Here is a 22,340-nt window from a genome sequence, read left to right as displayed (position 1 = left end):
CAGGACGTTTTTCGTGGGAAAAGATAACACAAGTCTCAGTTCTCTAGAGTTAAGTGTCCAGCCATCAGAGAGTTCACATCATAGCATGGGGATTGAGCTTCAGTAAGGAATCCATCCATAGGGTGAAGGGGCACCAGTTGGGCAGGAAGTCTTCTGGGAGGCCCCCATCTTGACTGGACCAGAATCAGGCTTCCCGATGAAAGACAGCTTCAGAATGTGCCAGTCCAGCACAGCAGGGGTAGGAAAACTGGCTGAAGTCATGTAGTGAGTTCCACGACAGGCTCCAAAGCTGCAGAGAAACCCTGGAGGGTTGATATAATCTCATATCCTGGAGGGTTGATATAATCTCATACCCTGGAGGGTTGATATAATCTCATATCCTGGAGGGTTGATATAATCTCATATCCTGGATCAGCCCACTCCCCACAGTGCTGCTTGAGGCCTCCCTCAGGCCCAGAGGAGCCAAGGTGGTGGGTCCGGTCGGCAGCAGGACGGGTCAGCATTCGGCATGGGCAGGACCGCTCTTTTAGCATTTTATCAGACTTACTGGGCAAACCGATTCTACACACAAACTTACACAACATTAAAACACTATCTCTCACTCCATGAACAACAGCTTCACCTCCCTCAGAGGATACCCGAGACCCTACCCCTTTCACTCAAAGGGTCGTTCATTTTCACATCAACCCTAAGAAGTGGGTATAGCATTCTTCCAGGATACAAATGAAGGAACTGAGTCAAATATCTTAATAATTCTCTTGACATCAAGTGCTATCCTTTGCTAACCTACACCATCCAGAGGTACATACATTGCAGTTACACTGGGAAAAATGTCTTTAAGATAATGTAGTTGTTTCTCCATGAAGTATTGGAAGAGGTTTCTAAGTAATATTTTTTTTTTAAATATTTATTTATTCATTTATTTATTATGTATACAGCAGACCTCATTACAGATGGTTGTGAGCCACCATGTGGTTGCTGGGAATTGAACTCAGGACCTTTGGAAGAGCAGGCAATGCTCTTAACCACTGAGCCATCTCTCCAGCCCCTCTAAGTAATATTTTATAGTAGAAAATATGTATGTAGTATTTAATTCATTCTGAAATCAAGTTGAATCCATAAAAATTGGATCTGCATTGTTCCTTTTTTTAAAAAAAAATAATTCAGTTAACTTTATTTTATGTGTGTTGGTATGAGGGTATCGTATCAGATTTCCTGGACTGGAGTTACTGGCAGTTGTAAGTTGCCATGAGGGTTCTGGAAATTGAACTTATGTCTCTGGAAGAACAGCCAGTGCTCTTAACCCGAGTCATCTTTCTAGTCCCAGCACTGGTTCTTTTATATCTAACTCTTATTAATTTTCTCCTTTGATAGATGCATATATAAGGGCTACTCAGCCCACTCCCCCATCTCCCTTCTAATTCTATCAACTCCCCCTCACTCTTTACTCTTTATGAGTCCCTTTCTTGTATTTACATCTTTGTGTTTGCTTGTGACCCACTGAGTTTAAGAAGGGCTGTTTGTGAATATTGGTTTTGAAGTCGTTGTGGGAGCCTTTTGAACTAGTCACAGGTTCTCCTGTGAATAGCCAAGGGAAGACAATGCCTGCTTTCTCCTCAGAATCTACCAGTGGCCAGTATGTCATCGAGATGGGATACCATCTCACCAATCTTTGTCCAGGCTTGATTGATGTCAGGCCCTATCTTGTGCAGGCCCCGTCAATGGAGGCAGGCATAACCGCTGCAAGATTGACTGCATAGCCATGTCATGCCTAGAACACAGCATTTCCCAGCCCCTTTCTCTGTCTTCTAGTTCTTACATTTGTCTCTCTTCTCTTTGGGCATGTTTCCTGAACCTTAGACAGGACAGTATAGTATAGGTACTGTCTAGGAACGAGCATTCAATTTTCACGTTTTCTCAGCACCTTGAGCAGCCATGAGTCTCGGCATTCACTACTATTTACTGCAAAGGGAAGTTTCTTTGGGTATGACCAGGACTAGCATCTGTCTATTGGGTACAAACATAAAATATTATTTTTTGCTTTTTGTTTTAAAAAAACAAGGTCTAAAGCTCATATTGTAACAGTTCTGCAGCTGTCATATGCCACCAGATGGCAGCATCAGACATTCTTTTCAAGTTACTCTGCTTGGTCTCACATTGCCAGGCAATGTAATATAACAACCTGGTTAACAACAAAGCAACTAATACTTAATGGACCACTTCACAAACCCAACCTTACTGCACAGCTGTCTAGTTGCTCCCAGGAAATGAGGACAGGTTTCTGTGATCTCTACCGGCTCCCTTTAAACCCAGACGCAGGAAGAAATGAATGCATTTAGTTTCAGTTTCACGAAGACAGAGAAAAGCAGAAAGCATTTCCCTAGCTGCTACAGGATGAATCATGAGGAATCCATCATTTTCAGACAGAATCGGAAACATAATGCAGCATCTGCTAAGTCTTCCTCAGTGCCACAGGCTGGGTGGAGTTGGCAAGGAAAGTTCCCGAGCTTACACTGAGCTGTCTGTGGTTCCTAAGCAGAGGTAGGAAGGGATTGGAGAACTGGAAACATAGAAGTTGGTCGGCCACAAAATTCATGAACTTGAAGAAAGGAGAGGCAGAAAATGGTTGTTTTCATGAACTACAGAAACAATTGACCCCTGCCCCCCTGCCCCATGGAGGATCCAGTGGTGGTGGCGATGCTGTTGGTGCTAACATGGGTTGTGTAGATTCTTGGAAATCTCGTGTGTCTTTTCTGGTCACCCCATCCAGACCATAATGCTGAAGAAGTTCAACCTCAAAGCCTCATGCAGGGATTAGGGCATAGAGAAGGATGCCAAAGAACTTAAAGGCAGAAGACGTATATCATGGACTTCCTGGCTATTAGGTGGACTTGGTCCCACAGACATACATGGCCAACCTTATGACACACGCCCTCCTTCGGAGCTCCTTATTCAGGTGACGAGATCACAACTGTCATTGTTGGGGCCATGAGCGTGGCTGGGTATAATTTCATACCTGTAACCAGCAAAGACTCAATGAGCCCATAGTCGTGAGGTTTTGGGCATCCACACAAATTCAGGAAGCTAATCACTAAGACACACGGAACAGAAAAAGTGTCAGCTCCTTAGGCCTCCAGTCCACAGAAAGAAAATGACCAACAGCTCGCACCAGTGGCTCATTCTCCTAATGTTGAGACAAGCTACAAAGGGACTCTCAGATACTACCGTCTACCGTGAGGTGGGAAGTTCTGAGCTCAACTGGAACCAAACGTAGGAGATGGATGAGAAAGAATCTCTCATAAGACAAGGATAAGAAACTATCTCGCAATGGTGTGTTCTCTATGAGGTATCTACAGGCATCCTGCTAAGCTCAGATGGAGGGGAAGTCTTGTCTGTATGACCTCATTGGAAACATGCAAGAGTACCAGAGTACCACATGAAGCTAATCCCAAATTTCCCGAGCAAATCTACTCTACCCAAGTCATTAAAGCAGGAGTGGCCCTGGCCTCCCAGCTGGCCAATGCAGCCCACCACCATTGCAGGGCGTAACTAAGTCTTGGTCAGAGGGCTCAATAGCTTCATTCACATTACCTGATTCTAGAGAAAGAGTGAGGCCCAGCTGACTGGAACCCTTCTAGAACTTTCTAGGAATAGCAATGTTTCCTTTTTTTTTAATCTTCTGAGGTAGATATCAATTTTTAGATATAGATATCCTTTTCTGTCATTATTCTGATTGTTGTCCTACACAGAGATTTTCTACATAGAATCCTGTGGGTGCTACTCCCCTCTTCTACTTTCTATGAAAGTGATTTTATTTAATTTTAGTAACATGAAAGACTAGTTTTTCCTCTTAAAATGTGCAGAAAACTAATTTGAGAAAGTACGCTCAGATTAACCTCATGACATAAAATTTGAGTTTACTTCCAAATTTAATGATGCTATCTAGCTCTCGATTATTTTTCTTTTGAACAAGTATTTCTCCCCCTCCTCCAAAAGACTGTTTAATAGTTGTCCTCGTGACTATTATAGAGCTTTAAATCATCATACAGTACTCTTGATATCACATCAATTTTGTCATATGCAAATTTCAGGTGTCAAAGAAGGAAAATTATTCTACCAAATGTAATTGATACCATCTTCTCACTAATTCATTAATAAACTAAAGTTCCATGATAAGCCACAGATCTGAACTGCTCTCTCAAATTAGTATCTTCTCATTAAGATAAAGTTCAACAACTTTAACCTCTTCCTCAGCTTATGAATTTGTTGTCTCTAAGAAAGCCCCAGGTGCTCCAAGCAGCACCTCAGGCATGCGCTTTGTTTCCCTTCCTCCCGCACCTCTCCCGTCCCTCCAGTGAAACATGTATGTTTTCTGTAACACCCCAGAAGAAGCTGTGTTTGTGAAGAAGAGTGGCAGATGCCCTGCTGATAAAACCTGAGAGTCACACCTCCTGGCTCATCCACACAAAGGGTCCTTGAGCTCTGGCAAGCGACGGAAACCTTGGGGACGTGTGCTAATCCACGCGACAGAGGTAGTTTTCAAGAGAATAATAATCCTTGTAGGGTTTTAATTGTATATTTCGTACTCTTATCGGTTTTTAAATAATTTTTTACTTTTGACAAATTTGTCTTGAATGAGTCCAGAAAGGCCAAGGCCTCAGTAAAGTTCCCACAGACTGCCCACAACGGGCCATCTGCCCAGGGTCCTTGTTGGGCTGCTCTTAGCCAACCTTCCTTTGCATTTCCTGAGCATTTCTGGTTCTTTTCCACATTTTAAAAAGCACTATATCTCCTTTGAAGTTGCATATGTGGAAGGCACTGTGCTTTCTAAACTTCTGCCTCAATCATTTTTTCACTTTTAGCCTTCCTAGCAAGCTAAGCCCGGGCACTGTGGTTTTCAGCTTTGCCTGGAGATTGTAATTTTTTCTGGTCTGTGGAAGTTTTGAAAATGTAAAACAAGCGGTTGTACTCAGACTCATAAAATCACAATCTCTGAGTGTGGGCTCAAGTGTTCCGTAAACCTCCCTAGGGGGTGATTCCATGTGTTCAAAGGCTGAGACTCACTCCTCAGAGGTAAATTCCTCCCTTCCTCCCTTCCTTCTTTCCTTCCTTCTTTCCGTCCGTCCTTCTTTCCCTTCTGTGTCCAAGGCTGCAGGATGATGAGAATGGGCTCATAATAAATGTCATCACTGAACTTCTCCCCTGCATTACTTCCCCCCTCATGGCCTCCATCCAGTAACTGAAGAACTCAATCCCACAGCCGCAGTGCAACAGGCTTTGGGTTCTTCCTCCATCCTCGGTCAGGTGGGGCGCCTTAGTTTGAAGGTATTGAAGCAATGACAGGAACAGCAGGGAAGAGGGAAAGACTCTCCTCCTAGAAATGGCCCTGAACAGTACATTGTGGTGAAGTTGGGATTCTTATAGCCTGGGGCACCAAAATAGGGCCCTGGAGTCAGAGGAAATGATACAGGCCGCCCTGGGAAAGGGGACACTGCGACCTCATATTCCTCTTATTTGGGAATAGTGGATACTTAATCGTCTCCCTTCGGCACCGGTTATAAACCCGCACTCAGACCACATCATTTCCCAGCCCAAGCTGCTCCACGGTGCTGCTGATCTGCTGCAGGGTGGGCTGCGGGCACTGCAGAAACACCTTCTCCGGGCTCCCTCTAAAGCGACTGTCAATCCTCCGCTGCTTCCTCTAGCAGCCCTCACCAGGTCTCCGCTTCGCTTATCTTCTACAGGCTGCTGTCAGCCTCCTCCGTCCTCTTCATCAGCAGCTTACACACGTTCTTGCAACTGAGACGCAGGTCCTCAAAGAGGCAAATGGTCATCTGGGTGAACCTTTCCGACGAGAAGCCCAAGGTAATGTCAGATGGCATATCCACGAGGGGTCCCCTTCCGCTTCAGCGGCTTAGCAAACTGCTCTAGTTCTTTCTGCGGGGCCTTCAGATCCTGGGACTCCTCAGGATTTGGTCCCACCTTCATGGCAGTGGGTCCAGGGGAGGCCCACTCTGAGTTGCTTTTCTCCTTGACCCTCAGGCTGTAAACTCTTCAAGATGATTGTGGACCGCAGGCCCACTCCAACCTGAGGTCCACAGTATGCCACCCCTCCACAGAACTCATATGGCAGGAGACAGAGAAAGGTCCTGAACAACTCTGAGCCTGTCCCAATCCCTGGCTCGTTTCCAGGTCAACTCGGAGGGTCTTGCAAGCTTAGTCAGATTGGAGGGTCCACCCAGCCTAGCTCCAACCCTCCTGATCTATCCATCACTCCTGGTGATCTCAGCAGGCGATGTCTGAAGCTAGGTGTATGTCTATGGGGAAAATCAGACACCCCAAGCTGGGTGCCTGATGGACAGAGGTTCACCTAGGGACCCAGAGGTAAAATCATTATATCAACTGCTTGAAAAATTAATTTTCTCCAATTCCTTCCTCGGGCGAGTGCTTTTCAAGAGTAGTGAGGATATGTTGATGTGCTTGCTCTTTTCTTGATGACACTGTGGTTAACTAGGGTATTCTGGGAGCTTTTTTTTGGAATTGCGTTTAGTCAGTTTGCCAGCCACCGTTAAAGCATTCTTTTCAAGAGCCACAGACCTGTGGGCACCTGGGGACTATTTCTCCCCAGCTGCACCTGTGCTCATGAGAGGATAATGGGCATAGAGCTCCAAGTTTCCCTAGAAAGGCTGCTGCTTGCACTGTCCTTAACCAATGCTAACCAATGCTTCTCCATTTGTGGGTCATGACCCCCTTGGGTCTAAGGACCCTTTCACTGGGGCTGCCTAAGACCATAGGAAAACACAGGTATTTATATTATGATTCCTAGCAGCAGCAATGAAAATAATTGTGTGGTCGGGGGTCACCACAACATGAGGAACAGTATTAAAAGGTCCCAGCATTAGGAAGATTGAGAACCTGTGGGAGCCCATGTGTGACTCAGTTTCCATCTAATGTCCATTCTGACTTATAAGTCTTTTGAATTCAAGTTTGCCTACTCTGCTTTTTTCCAATAAACTTGAGGGCTGTGAGAGACTTCTGTTGTAGCCCATGAGAAAAGAACACTCTATCTAGTAGACAGTATACTGCTGATGACAAACCTCAGGAGCATCAAGATAGAAAGGAAGGCTGCTCCAAAGCAGCATGCACATGTTGGGAAGGAGGCTGCTCACTCAAGGACAGACATGGGCTTGTGGTTAGACACTGACTGACCATCTGTGCTGTGCTTTGTTCTGCTTTTCTTTTCTTTTCTTCTTCTTTTATTGGTTTTTCGAGACAGGGTTTCTCTGTGGCTTTGGAGCCTGTCCTGGAACTAGCTCTTGTAGACCAGGCTGGTCTCGAACTCACAGAGATTCGTCTGCCTCTGCCTCCCAAATGCTGGGATTAAAGGCGTGTGCCACCATCGCCCAGCCTTGTTCTGCTTTTCTATACAAGCAAGTTCTGAAATAAACTCTGGGCTGTTTGGCTTCTTCAGCATAACCAAACAGACTTCCCGATTCTATCCTGTGTTTTCTGTCTCTGTCCCTTTCATCTGACATTTATTCAGCCTTGATGACCCCCAATCCAGGAACCCCTCACTGACTTGGTAGGAACGGGCTCCTATAAGAACCATTGCTTTAAACACTCCCATTGACTTTACAGTTATAGCATCATGAAGTAGGACAGGGCTAGGAGTGGTTCTGGATCTTCAGAGTTAATCCTCCTATGCCCCAAGTTTCCACTTATTTCAGGCATCCAGGCACCAGTGTCTCTCAACACCCCCCCCCCCAATCCCTCTTACAATACAGAGCTCTTTCTGTCCACAAAGAGATCTTCTACTTCCCTGTCATGTGTATTCCATTAGCTTCATTCCCCTCCCCCACTCTGAGGAACTCTGTTGCCCCTCTGCTTCCTACTTTCATTCATTCTCTCTCTCTCTCTCTCTCTCTCTCTCTCTCCTATGTGTAGAGGGAAACTTTCAATATTTCTGAGTCTGCTTTATTTTGTTTAGCATGATCTGTTCTGCTCATTTTCCTGAACATTTCATTTTCTTTTTCTTTTCTCTTTATGGCTAGAAGACTCCATTTGTGCATGTGTATTTGTCCCAAACAATGATGCATTGAATGAATGCATGAATCCCTTCGTCCATTGATGATCATTTAGGTTGGTTCCATTTCCTGGAGTTTTTTGCTTTGCTTTTCTCCACTTAATTTCTTTCTCCATGAGTTCATTGTTAGCGTATGGAAAGGCTGTTGATTTTTGTAGGTCATTTTTGTACCCTGCTACGGTGCTGAAAGTGTATATCAGAATAAGAGTTTTCTACTGGAGGTATTAGACTCTTTTAAGGATAATGCCATCTGCAAAAACTGATACTGGGATGTCTAACTTCTAATCTCCATTCTTTTTATTTCTTTTTCTTGTCTTATTGTTCTAGCTAAGACTTTGAGCACACTCAACACTCTTTTACCTAAAATGACAATCCTCCTCACTGTTCCCAAAGTCTTTCATGAGGGTGCTCACCAAGTGTGTTGGGGATGTGGAAGCAACTTCAGCACTTAGATCTGTAAGCTAGAGGATCTGTCTTTGTATTTTCAAAGGCTCCTGAGTATTTGTCAACCTGCTGCCAATATTGGGGTGTTCATCTATACCCTTAAAAAAGTCCTATAAAAGCCCTTCTGCCTGTTCAGTAGTAGGCTGTACTTTTCCACCCTGGCAGAGGCAGCCACTCTCCTGGATTGCTCCTTTCCAAATAAATCTTTCTAAAAAGAGTCTTCCATGGAGATCTTTATTCACCTGAGCAGAACAGAAGAACCTTGTTGAGACAATGCTTCAGGCCTGAGCAGAAAAATACCTTGCTGAGAAGTTCCCTCGGGATTGAACAAGACTGAGCAGAAGAAAGTAACAAATTTTCCTGGTAGCGGAGGCGATTGTTTACATTTCTGCAGGGCTTTCCCCTTTAGCAGAGTGAAGCTGAAAAAGTAACATCTTGGGCCAGAGAGCAGTGGAGCTCTGATGGGAAACCCCCTAGAAGGGGCCAAACAAAGCTCAGCTGTAACAGCTCTCTCTAGGAGAGGAGCAGTGTTGCTGTATCCTGCCAGGAGACCATCCCCCACTGAAGCCCAGCTTCAGATATCTTCCCAACAAGTGAAGATAGTTTCCCTTAAGGGCTCAGCTGTCCTATTGAGGCTCTGCCCCTCCAGAGCTGTCCCTATAGCAGCTCTAGGTATATCCCGGCTTCCTGACAACTCAGGATACCCTTTCCCTCCAGAGCTGAACTGTCCTGTTATGGCTCCAGCCTCCAGAGCTGTCCTATAGTGACTCTTCTTACAGCCTGGCTTCCTGATATGTCAGGGTCCCTTTCTCTTCAGAGAAACACTTGCTTAAAATGGCGTAACAGGCCTTCCTCTCGGACTACTTTCTGCCGTGATAATCTTGAATAGCCCAGAGAAGGCATGGCCAAAACCACACTAAAATATTAAAATTAAGATGAGGCCTTTTGAAGATAGAGACTTCTGATGTTTTGGATGAGGCTTTCCCCATAGGCTCATACCTTGTTCAAGAATGCTTAGTCACCAGGAAAAGAAACTCCTCTGTTAGAATTAGAAAGATTAGGGGTGTGTCCTTGTTGAAGGAAGTATGTCATAGAGCCTGGGCTTTGAAGTTTCAAAAGCGCATGCTAGGCCCGGTCTCTCTCTCTCTCTCTCTCTCTCTCTCTCTCTCTCTCTCTCTCTCCCTCTCTCTCTCTCTCTCTCTCTCTCTCTCTCTCTCTCTCTCTCCTCCCTCTCTCGTCCCTCTCTGTCTGTCTGTCTGTCTGTCTCTGTATCTCTCTCTGTCTCTGTCTCTGTGTATCTCTCTCCTCTCTCTCTCTCTCTCTCTCTCTCTCTCTCTCTCTCTCCCCCCCCCATAAGGAATAGGATGTGAAACTCAGCTACTTCACCAGCACCATGCCTACCTGCAAGCTGCCATGCTCCCCGGCATGATGATAATGAAGTCTGAAGCTGTAAGCAGGTCCCCAATGAAATGCTTTCTTTCGTAAGAGCTGCCTTGGTCATGGCGTCCCTTCACAGCAATAGAATAGTGGGACTTTTCATTAGTACGTACATGCGGCAACTGGGAACGCTCCCTTGGTGCCTGCAGTTTCTGATACTGGAAGGAACCTAACTCCAGCTTCAAGGATGGTTAGCCAAGAAGGGGGAGTCTGACCTTCAGGTGTAGAGCTACCAATAGACTGGTCTAGTCTCCTGGGTTCTCTCAGGTCTAACTTTCTGCTTGCTCAAACTCACAATGACACCAAAGTCAGCTCTTTGGTTATAGTCACACCAGCACCTGTCCATTCTGGGGAGTGTGGGGTCTATTTTCTCTGTTTTGTTTAGATCGAGTCATTCTGTATGTAAATGGTGAAGTTCACTGATTCTTGTTTTCTACTTCCTAGCATTAATTCATTTATCAAGCTGCATATTTTTGGTTATTGTACTTTTCAATTCTCAAGTTTCTACTTGATCTGCGCTGTACTGTATCTCACTATAGAGCTCAGACTAGAGTGGAATTCATCATGTCACCCAGTCTAGCCTTGAAATTATGTTTTCCCAACTCATCTCTCCAAATGACAGGATTCTGGGTGTGTAGTGTGCCCTGTTAAAACTTACTTTTTTTTTTCAAATTAACCCCAGAGATCTGTGTGTACTAGATATATACTGGACAAGTGTCTAACTATTTTTCCAGGTCCCCAACCCCTTGACTTTTCTTTATATCTTTTATTTTTTTTTCAACTGAGACTTTGTGTTTGGCTTATTTAAAGTATATTTATTATCACTTGTTAATTTTTTTATGCAAAGGACAGGTTTTTAATACATTTGGATTTAGGAGTAACAGGTAAATGAAATGACAGTGTTTTACAAATGTCTTTATTCAAGTTCTTTCCAGAGCAAGTGTTTAGAAACACACACTAAACATAGTAAACAGTCTCTTACAAGAGAACTTGACGAGCGGAATAAAAATGAATGACAGGAAAACACTAAATGACAGCATCGGTTGCTCCACAACAATTTAAACACCTACAAGTCTGAGATACTCTGGGTTTAAATTAGTCTTTAAATTTTGTCTTACAAACAAACAAACTGTTCGGTTTCAAAGGTCCATCACGAGTGATGCTTCCTGGAAGGGAGAGACAAAGATCCAGACTCTATGTTTGGACTGCTGCAGTACATGCCAGCAAGCAAACGTTGAAGAAGAGGAGGCAGAGAAATCGCGAGTTCGAGGCTAGAGTGGGCAAATCAAAACAGCAAGCAAAACAAACCACACAGAAGTGTGAGCTCATGGCTTTCTGTATACCGCAGGGCAACAGACCTGGGGCAGTGTTGTACAGCTCACCTACTTTCCTCTCTCCCAAGTGCGGCTCATTTTACTTCATGTTTGGGAATCTGAAGTAGTAGGCTATGAGAGTTTAATTCTAACTAATTTGGCTCTTGTAACTTTTGCTGATCTCCACGGTTGTAAACCTGAGGAGAGCAGAACATCACAAGTTGTGTCTGGGTGGGGGTAAGTCTAGCAACACAAGAGTCTCAAAGTTTTCTCACTTGCCCAGTATCAACAGAAGTCTTGTTTTGCTTTTGTTTTTCCAATTTCAAGGTGATGGCTCCAGATACTTGGAAAGAGAAAATAAAATTTCATGTAAAATTATTCTCATCCTATCTACCTCCCCATCACCATCATCACTGCTTCAATATTTAATATCCAAATACCAAGTGTTATATAATTCACAGTGATTGATAGGACTAAACTGTGTCTCTGATTCACAGATTGAAGTGCAGGTCACATGTGACTGTCTTGGAGGGGTCTCTAGGAGATAACATTGAGTGAGTTTTCAGGGTGTGTCTTAACGCATTAGGACTAGTCTTAGAACAGCGCAGGACCGTCTCTTCTCCCTCTCTCCTTATTTCTCTCCTTGCCCCAACAAAGGGGCGAATGAGACACAGTGAGAAGGCACACATCGGCAAGCCACCAAGCAAGTTACCGGGAACCCTGGTCTTGAACTTCTAACATCCAGAACCCAGAGGAAGAAAATGTCAATTGTTTAATCCATCCACAACAGCATTTTGTTACAGCTGTCCAAGCATACTAATGTATCTACAGTTTATAATTTTGCCCCAATCCCTTCTTTGGTTACTAGTGATCCTATAGACCCATATATCATATTTTTATTTTCATCCATGATACTAAACTAGTTGGGAACTCTAAATATAATATTATTTATGCATCTAACTTAAATATTCTGAAATTTTTCTGACACCCTCATGCAACATAGAAATGAATTTATCTACAGCTGGTCCCTACATCTCCTCATATGTTATTATAAAACAAATACCTCATATGGGATTGTTTTCTTTTATCATTTAAAACGCTCTGAAGGAAGCTGAAGCCCTGATGGTTGTAGCCCAGCCTTGCTACCTTACATGAGTGATGACTCACATCTGTGACCTCAATTCCTGACTTGGAATGGAAGGCTTGGGTCCGAAAGACCAGCCATCAAATGATGGAGGAAGAGGGAGAAAGACATGCCTCTCTCTCTCTGGTCCTTGTGTTGGGATCAAGGAAGCCCAGTAGTGCAGTTGCAACCCCAGTCCTATCCCCAAAATGATCCAGAAAGGTGTCAACTAAAGTTCTCAGGGAAAAACAAAATTGCCATCCTGGTTATCTTAGTTAGGATTTCTATTGCTGTGATGAAACACCATGACCAAAAGCAAGCTTGGGAGAAAGGGTTTATTTGTCTTATACGTCCATATCACTGTTCATCATCGAAGGAAGTCAGGACAGGAACTCAAACAGGACAGGAACCTGGAGGCAGGAGCTGATGCGGAGGCCTTGGAGGGGTGCTGCTACTGACTTGGTACCTATGGCTGGCTCAGCCTGCTTTGTTAGGCAGGCTTTGTGGGTGTGGCACCACCCACAATAGGCTGGGCCCACCCTCATTGATTACTAATTAAGAAAATGCCCTGCTGCTGAATCTTCAGGAGGCATTTTCTCCATTGAGGCTCCTGTTGGAGTGCCTGCTCTGGCAGGAAGCAGCAGGGCGTACCTGGGAGGGGTGCAAGGTTATAGGAAATGGCAGGGTGGGAGAAAGGAGGAGAAAACACAGAACAGACCAGGAGGACAGCAGTCCCGAGTTTATTCCCAGCCAGCATGTATACTAGTTACAGGCAAAAGGCAGAACAAAGAGCAGTATAGTCAGCTAACCGCCTCCCTGCACTGCCCTTGGGAGGAAGCTCAAGCAGGTGCATTATCTCATACAAGAATTCAGTTAGCAAACAGCTTCTAATCTCCAACGAAAAGTGTCCCTCTGACTGGCATACACCAGCCCAAATCTTAATAGAATAATGCGCTCTCTCATCTGGGCAAAAATGCTCTTTCTTATGGTCTAACTTGGACGTTTCTCACAGCCCTCAAAGTTGCAGGCAGAAGAGGCAAATTTGAACTCAAATGACTTCTTTAAATCAGTAATGACTCCAGATGGAAACTGAGTCACACGTGGGCTACCACAGGTTCCCTCCTATCAGGTGACTCTAGCTGTGTCAAACTGACATAAGACTAGCTAGGGTACCGATGTTTATACATGGGTGTACATGTAAGACTCAATGACTGATTAGAAGTTTATAACTGGAAAGAATTGGAATGTTGCTGGCCCCAAAATTAGTTATCTTGAGCTGTTATTTCTGGTCCTTATTGTCCACCCATTGCCTGATTTAACATGCTGTGACTATGAAGTAAAACCTTTAGAATGCATTCTTAGGAGAAGAGTAGTTTCCAACAGTCCAAACTGCAAATGTGGGTAAATTGCATTGTCTCATTAACCACACTTTTCACTTTTTAAATTTTATTCATTGATTGATTTATTGATTTATTTATTTAATGTGTGAGTGTTTTGCCCACATATTTGCATGCGCATTATGGGTGTGCAGTTCCTGAGGAGGTCAAAAAAAGAGCATCAGATGCCCAGGACCTGGAGCTATGAATGGTTGTGAAAAACCATGTGGGTGTGGGGGTCCAAAGTCAGGTCCCCAGAAAGAGCAGCCAGAGCTCTTAGTTAATTACTGAACCAACTTTCCAATGACGTCAACCATGCTTTAGTTATGACTACTCACGTAGACCTTCTTCATTTCTAAAACCAAAGCATCATGATTAGAATGATTCACTTTTTTTACCCTTTCATTAAAATTCTTATTAATCAGTATATTTAAGATAAAAAAAACTCCAGAATTTAGACTGGAAGATTGCTCTTTTTAATCTCCCAAAGGGAACTCCCTCTGGGAGGTACCTTTATCTTAGATCTAAATTCCTAGAGCCCAAAACCAATACAACCTCTACTAAAAATATGTTACCTGAGTGCAACCAGTTAGATTACTGTGCTAATTGTACAGGTTGGAGAGATGGCTCCGAGGTCAAAAGGCTGCTCTTGCAGAGAACCTGGGTTCAATTACTGGCACGTGCTTGGCAGCTCATGTCTGTCTGTGACCCCGGGGGATTTCATAGACTTTTCTGGCCCCTGTGAGCACTGCATGCACCCAAGGCACAGACACACATGCAGGCAAATGCTCATACACATTCCTTTCCTTTTTAAATGAAAAGAGTTAAGATGAGGTACCAACCATCAACTGAAGAGGCCCTGGAAATTCCAATGAGGCACTCAGACTTCTGCTTCCTTGGGGTAAGTTTGCATCTACAGAGAACTTTCTCTATACAGATTATGAAGAAATTACCAGTCTCCGACACCAACTTACACAGCGGTTTGTATCAAAATTGCCCAAATGCAAGCCATAAGTTAGAACAACTTGCTTAATTTCTTTAAGATCATTCATTCCTATAGGTATCCATCAACCTTCTTTGGATCCTTTTGAGCCTTTACAACTTGATGCTTTGTCAGAATAAATTACAGGGTAGGAAGCTAAAACTCTGGGTAAGCCATCTCTGACAGCCACTGGTGATGTTGCATCCTGTTCTTGTGCCTTCTTTCCTTGTTCATCAGCTCCAATAATTTCCTCAATCATTTCAAATTTTTTTATTATTGTCATTTGTAAAGCCTGAATCTCATGGCCTGTATATATTTCTAGTGATTTCATTGAAGCATCTAGTCCCTGGTCTTCATTCTGCACCTGTGATTCCAAGGTTTAAATTTTCTCCTTTAAAGATAACATCTCCTCCTTGGACTTTATTTGAATATTGTGCAGATTGCCATCCTGGAGATACATTTTTTTTCTGTTAACTTATCATAACTTTTTAACAACTTATGATTGTCAAATTCAACAGTATGAATTCTTTCAGATGACTTCTTAGTAACCTTGGATATGGATTCAATTTTGTCTGTAATATTAACTTTTTCAGATAACCTTTGATTTTTGATTGTATTAATCCTGTCAACTAGCTGTTCATAATTAGTCTGTAAAGATTATATCATTCCTAAGAGTGCCATATTCTTTCTTAATGATAGAATATGGAGAAGAAAACTAAAACCTAATACCAATAAACTGAAATATCACCATAGTCATATAAGCCTCACATAATACAATCCATAGTATTAGCAAAAAAGTTACTAAAAGTTGCATTGGTAATGAAATCTGCACACAGTAAACTCCGTTGTGATGGGGATTCTACAAAAAAAAAATGCTTAGGCAAGAGCAAGACGAGATGGCAGGCTTGGGAGACTGTCTAGGCCGTGGAATGGCTTGGTAGTTCACCTGAAAGGCATGGAGTTTAAATCCACATAGGCACCAAGTGATAAACGGATGTTCAAAAGAAATCCCACACTACCTCAGAATTGAGAAATAGATAGTTATTTATTTAGGGGTAAACTCACAAATCAAAATTCTCTGCTTGAACGGTGGACAGAGATAGAATCCCACAATTCAACAATCTGAACGAGCAGCCAGCAAAAAGGAGGAAGGGGTGGACGCAGGCTCTGTGTCAGCATATATGGTCTAAGAGGCTGTGCCCCCGTAGGTGGGTAACCACAAGCTCTAAGATTTCCTACAGCAATGGATACAAATACACACATTTTTTAAAGAATAAGAAATTATAACATATCTTTTTAGTTCCTGTCCTTGGTTATAGCAAATTATGCAATTAATTATCAGAATAAGAAAGGTGCTAGGCTGATTTCTTAAATAATGAGTGAAGACATTTACAAGGTTACTTTTCCACAGAAGATCAATAATGTAAAGTCATCTTTCTTTGAGGGAATAGGGCAAGTTAACTGTCAATACACAAAAGACAGAACTGCATGTTCCCACAATTTGACACCTTTCTCCAGTGGTGTCATCTACAGAAATTGGGAAGCCAGCTATCTATTGCTTCATTGTACAACCTCCAAAGCCAACTACAAACAAGTACTTCCAACCTAGTTCACTAAATCAATAAAATTCCCCAGGAGCTTGCCTATGGGCTCTGTTCCTAAGAAATTATACATTATACATCATCACAACCCATCTCTTCTGAACTTGACATCCCAATATGCTACTTTCCATCCATAACTTCTGTCCGTAATCTCCATTATTTCAAGGTACCTCAATTGAAAATACAACAGTATAACTTCAGAAGTACCTATAGATTTTACCAATTCAAACCTGATTTAACGGACCAAAGGGTCTTCTGAGAAACAAGACAATCTCTTAATAGTCCTGGTACAATGAAACAAAAAGTTACATATTTCATTTTTTTATTTTTTAAAAAAGAAAACAAACTATATTTATTTTACATACCAATCCCAGTTCCCAATCCCTCCCCCTCCAATCCTCTCCACCTTTCTCCCCTCCCTAACCCCCATCCACTCCTCAGAGAATGTTAGGCTCATTACTTTGGGGAAGGTTCAAGGCCCTCCCTATTATATCTAGGCTCAGACAAGTAACCACCCAAAGGGAATGGGTTCCCCAAAAGCCAGTACAAGCAGTAAAGATAAATCCTGGTGACACTGCCAGTGACCCCGCAGTCTGCCCCAGCCATGCAACTGTCAAACACATTCTGAGGGTCTAGTTTGGTCCTATGCTGGTTCCTTCCCTGTCCTGCTGGAGTTGGTAAGCTCCTATTAGCTCAGATAGACCGTTTCAGTGGGTGTCCCCATCATGGTCTTGACCTCTTTGCTCATACTCTCACTCCTCCCACTCTTCAACTGGACTTTGGGAGCTCAGCCCAGTGCTCCAGTGGAGGCCTTTGTCTGTTTCCATCAGTTGCTGGATGAAGGTTCTGTGGTGACATTTAAGATATTCATCAGTCTGACTACAGGACAAGGCCAGTTCGGGCACTCTCTCCACTATTGCTTAGGGTCTTAGCTTCTTTTGCAAGTCACAGATCATGGACACAGAGATATATGATTTGGTTACACCTCTGGGTTTCAGCCTGACTTCAGTCTGACTGCTCCTCATGATGCCAGTTTTAAGCTCTGGGAAAGAGGGTTTGCTTTGTGTCATTTGAGCTTGGTCATCTTTTGTCACATTTCCTTCTGTGTGCTCACCCCGCAGAAACAAGTCTCTAAACAATCACATTTGAGAAGTGGGGAAACTCTTCAGCTTCATTTGTAGCTTGGGATCTCCTTATCAGTATACCTTCCCACAAGTTGAGACTTTAGAAAAGATGATCTTACCCTCAGCACATTTATCTTATTTCTGTGCAATCACAGTTTCTGCTTCAGCACGGGCCTTGGATTCAAAACTCACATTGCTCAAGATAATTTCCTTATTGACAAATTGTGCAATTTTGATACCTCTAAACAAATATTTTGTTTTCTATCGCCTCAGGGAAGTACACAAAAATGTAACCGTAGCATGGGCTGAATGCTCTCCTGTCTTAAAATTTCCTCTTTAAAACAAATTACTTCATTATCCTTAAATTCAACTCTATTCCAGTTCTCAGAACATGGATAGAATGAAACCATGTTCTTCGCAAAAATAGCACAAGAATTTCCCTAATTCCTCTATGTAACTTCACAAGCTGAATGTCAGCTTACCGCATTTCTGTTATCTTCATATATATTAGTACTTTTGATACCCAGAACTCTCCTTTCTGTTCCCCTGGTTCCTCTTGTTCTTTGGTCTCATTAGTTGCCATTCTATTTTAAACTCTCATGTATTATATAGTCCCCCTTTTTTTCATTGTCTTTTCCTTAGGTACTCTTTTTAAACCTCTCACGATCCCCTCACTAATTTCATCAGCTATGCCTGCTCACTCATAATACATATAAAATATTGAAATCTGAGGGGCGCCTGTGAAAGAAGGCTCACAGATGGTTTGATTTTAAAGAGCAAGCTGAAAGTTTTATAATTTCCATATCTTGCTACAGTCCTGTAAATTTCATGATTTCATATTCCATTAAAACTAAATTAAATCCCCTTGTACACGTATACATTTTCTTTACGTGTTGATCACTTCATAGACATCTATTCAGGTTCCAGTACTGAGCCACTGTGAGGAGTGCATCAGTATCCACAAATGTTCAAGTTTCTCTGTGACTAGTCTTTATATTCCGTTGGGTACAGACAGGAGTAGTGGGTGATATAGAAATTCTATTTGTAAGTTTTTGAAACCTCTACTGAGCTTTCCACAGTGTCTTCTCACATATTTTTATCAGCAGCAGCGCTAGCGTTCTTGTTTCTGCACATTTTCATCAGCATTTGGTATTCAGCATTTAGGTGTTCTGAGATGTCAATCTTTAAGGGTTCTAATAGACGCAGACTTCGGACTTTTTTCTGAAAATTATTGACAGTTACTGTCTTGCCATCTGATTGTGCATTTACTTATTGCAAGTTTTGTAGCTTAGTATTTAATATTTTCAGGTCTTTATACGTTCTAGATAATAGTCTGCCTCTGAGAGCACAGTTATGAATGCTCTCTGCCACTCCACAGGTTGTCTTTTATTCTACAGAGAGTCTCTTGTTCTGTGCAGTAGCTCTTTCATTTCCTTTCATCCTATTTATAAATTCTTGTGGGTATTTCCTGTGCTTTAACAACTTGAAATCTTTTGTCTATCCATATAAATATTAAGTTGTTTTTTTCTCTAGATCAGGAAAATAGAGAACTACCATAAAACTCAGCAAACATAGAACTGCCACAAAGCTCATATAACTTTTTGTCACAGGCAAAAGAATGATACCTACTCATCCATGTTTACTGCTTCTTCCCTTCATAACAGCAAGGGAATGGATTCATCACAGATGCTCACCAGGAAATGGAAGAATCAGAAATGCCTATATACACACAACTGAATTTTATTTAGCTATAAAAAAAAGTGTTATTATACAATTTTCAGGAAATGCCAAATAGTCTGTTGATTAAGGCAGCCCAGGATCAAAACAGCAAGACCAAACAAACCTAAGTTGATACTGGTCATCTTCCCAGAGTGCTCTTCACTTTACTTTTTTGAGGATTTCTCATTGCATCTAGAAGTCTCTGATTTGACTAATCCTAGCCAGCCAGGTAGCTTTGAGGAGACTCGTTTTTGCTTTTTGATTTTTCAGTGCTGGCATGTTACGTTTTATTTCTCACTCCCTTCAGATATTTACATGGGTATCAGGCATTTGAACTCCAATTAATACTTGTAAGTGCTTTCCCCACAGAGGGACCACCACCCTAGAGCTCTTTCTTCCTTAGTTGTACTCCTTTCTTTCTTTCTCTTGCCTTGTTACTCTAAGTCTTCTAACTATTTTTGAAAGATTGGAAGTAGTGGTATCTCTGGGTTGTTTCTGAATTTTATAGGAAACACACCCACCTTTTATTTATTTATTTTTCTGTTTTTTTATTAATTAATTTATTTATTTAATTATTAAAGATTTCTGTGCTGGGCGGTGGTGGCGCACGCCTTTAATCCCAGCACTTGGGAGGCAGAGGCAGGCGGATCTCTGTGAGTTCGAGACCAGCCTGGTCTACAAGAGCTAGTTCCAGGACAGGCTCCAAAACCACAGAGAAACCCTGTCTCGAAAAAACCAAAAAAAAAAAAAAGATTTCTGCCTCTTCCCCGCCACCACCTCCCATTCCCTCCCTCCCCGAATCAAGTCTTCCTCCCTCCTCAGCCCAAAGAGCAAGCAGGTTTCCCTGCCCTGTGGGAGGTCCAAGGACCACCCACCTCCATCCAGGTCTATTAAGGTTATTAAGGTGAGCATCCAAACTACCTGGGCTCCCACAAAGCCATTGCGCATTGCGTGCAATAGGATCAAGAACCCATTGCCATTGTTCTTCAGTTCTCAGTAGTCCTCATTGTCCGTTATGTTCAGCTAGATCGGTTTTGTCCCATGCTTTTTCAGACCCCGGCCCGCTGGCCTTGGTGAGTTCCTGATAGAACATCCCCATTGCCTCAGTGTGTGGGTGCACCCCTTGCGGTCCTGAGTTCCTTGCTCGTGCTCTCTCTCCTTCTGCTCCTCCTTTGGATCGTGAAACTTCAGTCCAGTGTTCCAATGTTGGTTTCTGTCTCTGTCTTCTTTCATTGCCTGATGAAGGTTAATATTCAGGAGGATGCTTATATGTTTTTCTTTGGGTTCACCTTCTTATTTAGCTTCTCTAGAATCACGAATTATAGTCTCAATGTCCTTTATTTATGGCTAGAAACCAAATATGAGTGAGTACATCCCATGTTCCTCTTTTTGGGTCTGGCTTAACTCACTCAGGATAGTGTTTTCTATTTCCGTCCATTTGTATGCAAAATTCAAGAAGTCATTGTTTTTTACTGCTGAGTAGTACTCTAATATGTTTATATTCCATACTTTCTTCATCCATTCTTCCATTGAAGGGCATCTAGGTTGTTTCCAGGTTTTGGCTATTACAAATAATGCTGCTATGAACATAGTTGAGCATATACTTTTGTTGTATGTTAGGGCATCTCTTGGGTATATTCCCAATAGTGGTATTGCTGGGTCGAGAGGTAGGTTGAATCCGACTTTCCTGAGAAACCGCCACACTGCTTTCCAAAGTGGTTGCACAAGTTTGCATTCCCACCAGCAATGGATGAGAGTGCCCCTTTCTCCACAACCTCTCCAGCAGAGGCTATCATTGGTGTTTTTGATTTTAGCCATTCTGACAGGTGTAAGATAGTATCTTAATGTTGTCTTGATTTGCATTTCCCTGATTGCTAAGGAAGTTGAGCACGATCTTAAGTGTCTTTTGGCCATTTGAACTTCTTCTGTTGAAAAGTCTCTGTTCAGCTCAGTGCCCCATTTTATAATTGGATTGATTAACCTTTTACGGTCTAATTTCTTGAGTTCTTTATATATTTTGGATATCAGACCTTTGTCAGTTGCGGGGTTGGTGAAGATCTTCTCCCAGTCAGTGGGTTGCCTTTCTGTCTTAGTGACAGTGTCCTTTGCTTTACAGAAGCTTCTCAGTCTCAAGAGGTCCCATTTATTCAATAATGTCCTTAGTGTTTGTGCTGCTGGGGTTATACGTAGGAAGTGTTCTCCTGTGCCCATGTGTTGTAGAGTACTTCCCACTTTCTCTTCTATCAGGTTCAGTTTGTTTGGACTGATATTGAGTTCTTTAATCCATTTGGACTTGAGTTTTGTGCATGGTGATAGATATGGATCTATTTTCATTCTTCTACAGATTGACTTCCAGTTTTGCCAGCACAATTTGTTGAAGATGCTCTCTTTTTTCCATTGTATACTTTTAGCTCATTTATCGAAAATTAGGTGTTCATAGGTTTGTGGGCTAAAGTCAGGGTCTTCTATTCGATTCCATTGGTCGACTTCTCTGTTTTTATGCCAGGACCAAGCTGTTTTCAACACTGTAGCTCTGTAATAGAGTTTAAAGTCAGGGATGGTAATGCCTCCAGATGATCCTTTATTGTATAAGATTGTTTTGGCTATCCTGGGTTTTTTGTTTTTCCATATAAAGTTGATTATTGTCTTCTCCAGATCTGTGAAGAATGTTGATGGGATTTTGATGGGGATTGCATTGAATCTATAGATTGCTTTTGGTAGAATTGCCATTTTTACTATGTTGATCCTCCCAATCCAAGAGCAAGGGAGGTCCTTCCATTTTCTGGTGTCCTCTTCAATTTCTTTCTTCAAAGACTTAAAGTTCTTGCCAAATAGATCTTTCACTTCCTTGGTCAGAGTTATCCCAAGATATTTTATGCTATTTGTGGCTATCGTGAAAGGTGATGCTTCTCTGATTTCCCTCTCTGCTTCCTTATCCTTAGTGTATAGGAAGGCAACTGATTTTTTGGAGTTGATTTTGTAACCTGCCACATTACCAAAGGTGTTTATCAGCTGTAGGAGTTCTTTGGTACTATCATATTTTAACTGGGTGACCACAGATTTCTTCTCTGTAGCCTCTGTTGCCTTGCAGTACATTCCAGTTTCACCTCTTCCTAATTTTTCTATGTCATTTACCAA

At 42.5% G+C, this 22,340-nt stretch overlaps 1 pseudogene; it reads right to left on the bottom strand.

Moving 5' to 3' along the window:
- Positions 1-5,300: 5,300 nt before the first annotated feature.
- On the bottom strand, positions 5,301-20,150 carry LOC130865757 (POU domain, class 5, transcription factor 1-like; annotated as a pseudogene).
- Positions 20,151-22,340: the final 2,190 nt, after the last annotated feature.

This window comes from Chionomys nivalis, chromosome 24 (assembly GCF_950005125.1).
Source record: "Chionomys nivalis chromosome 24, mChiNiv1.1, whole genome shotgun sequence".
Classification (NCBI taxonomy): Eukaryota; Metazoa; Chordata; class Mammalia; order Rodentia; family Cricetidae; genus Chionomys; species Chionomys nivalis.
This window is presented reverse-complemented; position numbering and strand designations above follow the sequence as displayed.